This window comes from Homarus americanus, unplaced genomic scaffold (assembly GCF_018991925.1).
Source record: "Homarus americanus isolate GMGI-L3 unplaced genomic scaffold, GMGI_Hamer_2.0 scaffold48406, whole genome shotgun sequence".
In the NCBI taxonomy this organism is placed as follows: domain Eukaryota; kingdom Metazoa; phylum Arthropoda; class Malacostraca; order Decapoda; family Nephropidae; genus Homarus; species Homarus americanus.
The window spans coordinates 5,803,493-5,811,112 of record NW_024753828.1 but is presented as its reverse complement, the minus strand read 5'-3'; positions in this window follow the sequence as shown (position 1 = coordinate 5,811,112).

Sequence of the window (7,620 nt, the reverse complement as noted above, 5' to 3'; positions counted from 1 at the left end):
TCTAAGTGCTCTTGCTCTTCTGTAAGTTATAGAGGGGAACAGTCGTAGTGATTCATGGTCTACCTCGCCTCGCTTTCACAACCTGGCAACATCTGTTCTCCTCCCCCTCTCCCCCAAATCCTCCCATCCCCCTTCCACCTGCTCCCTCCTCCCCCGTCGTATCTACGGTATTTCTCATTCCCTAAGTCCTCCTTTCCCCCTCCATCGTTTATGCCATCCCCTTCCCTTGTTCATGTGTCCGCCTCCTCCCCCATCTCCTGGTTCCCCCTCCACCCTCTCCCCTCCCCTCCTATCCTCCCTCGCCACTCCCTCGTCCCTACATCCCTCTCATCTCACTCGTTGTACCTACTAACCACACCAACAACAGAGAGTATGTTCGTTGACTGGTATCATTGCCGTCAAAATGGATCAACCAACCAGATCAACAGCTCTAAAATTACCCACAACAGTTAGCGTAATTTACTTTATCAGCCGCTTGTGTTCACCAAACTGTTACCTTGTGGGGTACGGGTTGTTGGGTTCACACTCAGGATGGGATGGAGAAAGGAAACTCACAATGTGCTCTCTGTGTACATGTTGTATTGGATGTACAATGCAGCTTGATGCTGGGAAGGCAGCATGGTTACAAGCGTTGAGTAAGGAGAACTGGTTGGTGAGGGTGCCCAGAGGAGGACCAGCTTGTGGGTCGCCATGGTCGCCGGCGGGAGCGAGAGCCGCCAGGCAGGAGTGGAGGAGGTGATGTTACTTGAAGACTGGCTGTAGGTAGAAAGAGATAGGTCACCACGAGGTCAGGTCTTATATAGCGGAGGTAGGCGTGGCTTAATAGTTGACCTCCGTCATGTAAGGCGGCGCTGGTTGACCCAGACCACGAGGCACACTGGGGAATTCGCGGGGTCGGCTACTCAGCGACAAACAGCGTTTGTAGGGGAGGAATCCACTACAAGCTTAACTAGTCTTTAGTAAGGCGGTCAACCCACCAACCTTTCTCAAATAACTTTACTCAATACTTCACTTTTTATCCTCTTCACCACTGATTGGCTCGTTAGCCGCTTGGGCGATCGGTCACGTCTCTGTTACGCACTATTGGCAAGTACTGGGTATGCACTGGCTCCTGAATCTATCTGAACCTGCTCCAGTGCAAGGGCAGATCCAGGTGGGTCCTGGGGTCCGGACCCCCCTTTTCACCAGAAAATTCCAATAATTTTTCTTTAATACAGTATTGTACTCAGGCGCTTTTGTTGAGTAAAAAAAAGTAATTACTATTGACCTCAGAATCTCCTAATATCAATTGCACATGGCTTCAATATGTCCTCAAAATGCCCATGATATTGATCAGATTAAAAAAAACATCTGGGCGGAGGGGCTTTCAACCACCCCCCTCCCATCTGGATGGGCTCGCTTTGCTCGCCATGTTTCCCCACCTAAAACTTCTTGGACCGTCCCTTTTTGATAGTCCTGGATCCACCTCTGTAGTGCTGGTCAAGTCTGGTCTTCAAAAAGCTCACACTCGGTGCCGTCACAACACTCACTGGCAGGTTGTTCCAAGAATTCACAACTCTCACCCCGAAAAAGTTTGCCCTCACAGTTTTTTTTTTTAGATTTTTTCAGATTGCCCCCGAAGGGGCGAGTTTATTGGGCACCCCCTTACATCCTGTGCAAGGTGAAGCACAGAAGCGTTTACAGTTCCCATCTGGGAAGCATACAGAGTTCATGCTTGCCTTTATGACTCATGCATTAAGGGCGTAAAAGCCTGAAGGGTCATGGGTTTTGTCAGCAAGTTACATAAAGTGACAGAATGATGAGTGTGTGGGGGCGAAATTTCCCGGTACAATTTATCTGTTTATGGCAAAGCGTGGCAGGTCCCTAATAATGTCAAGTGCCAGGCCATAGGCATTGACAATATTGAGGGACATACCTTTTAGTGTGATTGTGATGGCGTGTATGTCGGTAGTGTCTGCTTCAAGGGGGACGTCAAGAGGTTGGTAGGGGACGTCCTTCTTGGCATAGATACGTAGTTCACTAGCATGTCCGCATGGTGGTCAATTGATGTGGAGAACTGGAGTGGGTGGGCCCCAGGTGCCGGCATGCAGGTGGGGGACGGGCAGCTGGAGGTGGTGTCCTCGGGTTCATGAACGCTCGGTGGGTGGACGGGGGCAGCCGGGCATGGGGCAGGCTCAGTGTGGACGCCAGCAGTGGTGCCAGGCGGCGGTGGAGTAGGCCGTGAGCATGAGGGGCACACGGGGACTACCAGGTTGTGTCAAACCAGAAGAGGGGGGTGACTGGGTAGCAGCTGGAGGCAGGGGTAGGTTGGAGATGGCGGTACAGAGTGTATCAAAGAGTCTTTCAATACGGTTGGTAAATTCGTGTAAGAGGGATATGATCTGTGTCGCATCACTGGAGGGGGGTTGTGGGGGGCACCGGTGGGGGCACAAGGCCTGACAGCATCAGAGTAGAGACGGAGAGGAGGCCCAGTTGTAGTTGAGTTAGGAGACGGCCGGGACTGCTGTGTTGCAGCCAGGTGAGGCCAGGCAGGGGCAGGGGTTGTTGAAGAAAGAGTTGCTGGAGACAGAGGGGACGCAGACGGATGTGGCTCGGTCCACTGGGGGAGAGGTTGAGATGGACGCAGCCTTCGGGGAGGCTTTTCTCCTGGGACAGACGGACGTTTGGGGCATTGTCGCGAGTCAGCATTGTACCAGCCACCACAATTACAACACCTGGGGTCAACAACATAGCCCACACCACCCCCATTGAGGTGGTCTTTGATTTTTTGGGAACAGACGGAGGAATGATGGTTATGTGAACAGAAGCGACATTTGGGACGATCAAGTCGGCAGCAAGCGGTGAAGGTGTGACCCCAATGGGAGCAGATGACACAAAAAGCAGGCCCGGGGCGATATGGTTCAGCACGCAGTGGGAGGAGGACTGGGTGGGCATCAACAGTGGTTGAGCACTCCCTCCCCTTCCATTTAACTTTGACAGCTGCTTGTGGGGTCTTCCCTCAGTAGTGTCGACGTATACTGAGCATATGTGGATTAAAATTACGAGCATCTTCGACTTCAGCGTATAGGAGGAACTGTTTAACTAGGATGTGGCAACATTCCGCTGCGTCAGCAGGTAGAGGAACGAGGAAAACCCCGTCAAATCCAACAGTACTGAGTGTTTCATAGACCTCAGGTGTCTGACACTTGATAAAGTTACGGTTCTCACCTTTTCGGAATTGAATGGTGAGACCGTGTTGTCTCCAATACTTTGCTGTCCAATTAAACCGTTCCTCGACGTTTTTCAATAAGTCCTTGGGTAAGTGCAGATGCAATATACTTGGTTGGTTGGCAGAGGGGCGGGTGTCGTGGGGAGAGTCGCTACCCTTGGCATTGGTGTTGCCACTCCAGCAAGTGTTTCCCATAGAAACATTGCTGTTACTGTCACTATCACTGTGGGCTGACTCTTGCAGGGTGTGGGATGCACTATGACTACCCGTCTCAGAAATGTCTGTATCCATGAGAGAGGGGACGCCTCTTCTGGGGCACTTACGTCGACCCCGCCCCCCCATCGCTGGCAACACTTGCCGGCGAAGGGGTAGGTAGAGACTAAGGTGGCCTTTGTGTGACGATCGGGAGGACAGGAGCACCTATGGGCACACGTCTGTCCTCTTATGTGGTCAGACCGCGACTGCCCTCACAGTTTTCTGGATTTGCAGCTTCTTCAACCTTGAGTTGTGACCCCTTGTGGGGCAGGCGTCCACCAACTCCGGGTAAGGACACTTGACTGAGTAGTGCCCTTTTCGATGTTTATACACCTCAATTAGGTCCCCCCCTTGTCCGTCTGTAGTATAAACTAGGCAATTGCTGGTGCTCTATTCTCTCAGGGTTTCTGAGGTGCCGAAGTGCAGGCACCAGTCTGGTGGCCCTCCTTTGGACATTTTCGATCAACTGACAGTGTAAAGCATTTCTAGGGGACCAGACGAGGAAGCACCTAGTTCTTGAAGATTGTTACAATGCACGAACCGTCTATATATATGAACGACTTTCTTATAAGACCTAATAATTTAGTTGCTTGGCTTACCCTCTTCTCACAATGTCCCGAGAACTTCGGTTCATTGTCAATATACACACTTCGGTCCTTTTCACATTCAGTCTCAATTAATACAGTTTCTTCATCCTGTTGGGACATATGATACGCCTCCTTACTGTTGGTATGTCCCAGGAACAGCCTCTTACACTTTGTGACATTGAATCTTGGTAGCCATTTCTTCGACCATTCTTGAAGCTCACAGAGATCCTTCTGCAGCTCTTCACTTGGTTCTTAATTTCCCGAAATAACTTGGCATCATACGCAAACATTTGTATGGAAGAATATACAGCTTCTGGCATGTCATTTATGAAGCAAACAAACAACAGCAGGCCCAATACACTACTGCCCTGTGGTACCCTGCTTGTTACTTGTCACGGGCACGATTTTCTGCCATTAATCACCACACACTGCTTGGATCAGAGAAAGTCTCCGATCCACGCTAGGACACTTCCCCAAATCCCGTACCCTTCCAGTTTAATTTTCAGTCTTTTATGGGTACGCAGATGAAAGCCTTGGCAATATCTAGGTAAATATTGTCGATAATACCACCCTGTTCCAGAATTTGGGTCCAAACATCCAGTACCTTGAGTAATTGTGTTAAGCCGGAGTGCCCCGGCATAAAACGTTAGTCTGATTCATATACCGTAGCAAGTTTGAAATAGGGCTCTCTGGGATGTTGCTCCATAAGTAGACTCAATCCCTCCAGTCTTCTCCAACCTCATTTAACTCACATACTGTACACTATAAGTTTAAATAAAAAAATAATATTTTACTGAGAGTTTACAGAGCTGTATATTGATTAGCTTGTTTCAGGTTAATATGTTAAACAAGAGTTAGAAAAAAATTCAAATATACTGTACTGCAGGTACAAGATGAAATTTTATTTTGTCAGTTCCAGTGCAGTATTTCTGTTAAACCTCAGATAATCGGGAGGAAACAAGCCTATTACAAATTTGGACACATTTTTGAAGATAGTCCTTAACTTCTCCTTTTATGGGAAAGGAGACTGACTTATGTTGCTCCAGGTTAAGAATGGTCTCCCACTCACTTAATACTGTACCTGTACTTGAAGAGGGTCAGCAATTACAATAGTTTAGAAAGGTTTTGCTGTGTTACCCAGACCAAGTCAAGGATGATGAAAATATCAATACAGTACTGTATTCCAGAAATATTTTTAATACAACAGCATTGTTATGGATTGAAAGAAAATTCACACAACGGTCTACTTATATATTTAAAAAATTCATACAATATTTCTCAGTATATTCCAGTCTTCTAACATTATTCAACAGTTTATCAAGACAATTACAGTAGAGCCTCATTAGATTCAGCCAGATTCAGCCAAAAGCATTAAAAAATCCAGATTTATGTATAAGGTAATGTATAATACACTGTACTGTACTATGAAAATCTAAATATATTTGCTTCTATAAACTACAGTTCTTTGTACAGATCAATTTACACGGAGGGTGCAGTACTTGCCTGTGGTATGAGTGTTGTGTAGTACAGTACATCCAAAGGAAGGAAGTTATTTAAAAAATAAATTTTATAAAAATAAATGTTCCTCAATATGCATCACTTTTTTAACAGAAGCCTAAGAAGAAACTACTATAGTATACTGTACACCGGTACACCAGTGGACACCAGTATACAAATTAAGGTGGAGTCAAGGTATGATATTATACGGTACAGTTTTTGGCCTTAAACTTGCTGTCTCTTCTGTTACACTAATTTGTTAACCTCTAATTCACCACATTTCAACACCCTCAATAGTTTGACTTTTACACTATACTATTATAATTTGTTGCCTTACTCTTTCACCTCACAGAAATCAAGATTCCAATGTACAGTATTGACAGAGTTGAGATATAACACATCACAAGTTACTTCCATCTTACCTCATATAATCATGAGTACAGTATTAAAGGACCCAACTGGTGGTTCCAGATAAGATGACCTATAGTTTTTTTAATCTATTTATACGTATATACCATTCACTTGGTCTTTGAGCTCAGAGAATAATACATATACTGTACAGTATTTTATGACACATCTAAACCTACAACATGAATACTGTATAGACTTGGCTTACAGGTACTGTACTGTAAGTTGGTTCTGTTTAAAAATAAAAAATTAAATTTGTGGTACATTATAACTCAGTGATACAGTTATAAAAAGATTCACTTTTCATTTACATTAAAACAAATCTTTTACTTTGCAAGAGCTAACTATGTTATGCCAAAAAGGAATCTCATATCACCTAAGGTAATTTTCATGACCTTACAAAATACAACTGTTCAGACATACAGGTATCCCCCTATTTATGATAGGATTGCATTCCTGTGTTTCAATGGGATATGTTCCTGGCATGTCCAACACAGACATTTAACACAGAAAAAACGATCCTACACTAATTAATAAAAAATATATTAATAATTAAACAACACTCGCCACATTAATAATAACAAGCCTACCGTTTAGCGATGTTTAATTTCGTCTCCAGAGACGAGATCTTCCTCGAAGCCTTGCCTTTCCCAGAGGCGGGAGAGTCAGCAGGACGCTTGCTAGCCATTTTCAAAGATACAATAGTTACTGTACACTAAACACTTCAGTTGCTAAAACAGAACAAAATCTGAATGATAATGTTTTGCTCTCAAGAATGATGGCATAGTTTCACAACGATCACAAGGTTATTAATTATTATTAACCCTTAGGCCCCGGGTTAGGGTGCCGCTGGGCGTACCCACCCCCACAGGGGTAAATCAAGAAAAATCAACTTTTCCAAAAATAATATTTAACCTTTTTAAATGATAAAACAATAAAAAAGAAGTAAGAAAAACTATATATTGACCCTCTAGAAACTTCCCTGGCAGGGGGGAGATAAGGGGACAGCCTGTTGACGGCAAGCACTCGTGGTCACATCCGCACTTAGCAGCTATATTTAGCTTGCCTTTGTGTCCCAAATGGCCAATAATGCATACACTGTATTTACTGATCATAATACTTATTTGCTATAAATAATTAATTTCAAATATTTTATTTGCATTATTTTTCATAAAAAATGCTCGGCAACACACAGGCAGTCGGTCGCCAGGTTGTCTGGCTGTTTTTGTGTTTGGTAGAGCAAATAATGCATAAAATAATAATAATTCCACAAATAGATACATTTATAACATAATCATAGCATTATTTTCCTGTAATACTACACTACAATACAACTACACTACTTTTAGCAATAATACTTTGATACAACATGATAAAAGGGACAAGCAATGAAAATGAAACAAACAAAAGTAGGTACAGTAATTACGTTCAGGAAGCATCCCTGTTGCCGAGCTTGTGGCGTGACACGCAAATAGTCACACTGGAACCTGATAACCCATACTGGGCATTTAAACAGTGGCGGCAAAAGGTGCGCGTTCTGGAACGTCACACGGGGTGCGCCGGTCCGGAACGTCAACAAGGGCATAAGGGTTAATGATGACGTTTGTTACATGAGTGAGGGCAGATGCGTCCACATTGAAACAAAGCGTGGGACTGCAGTTCACA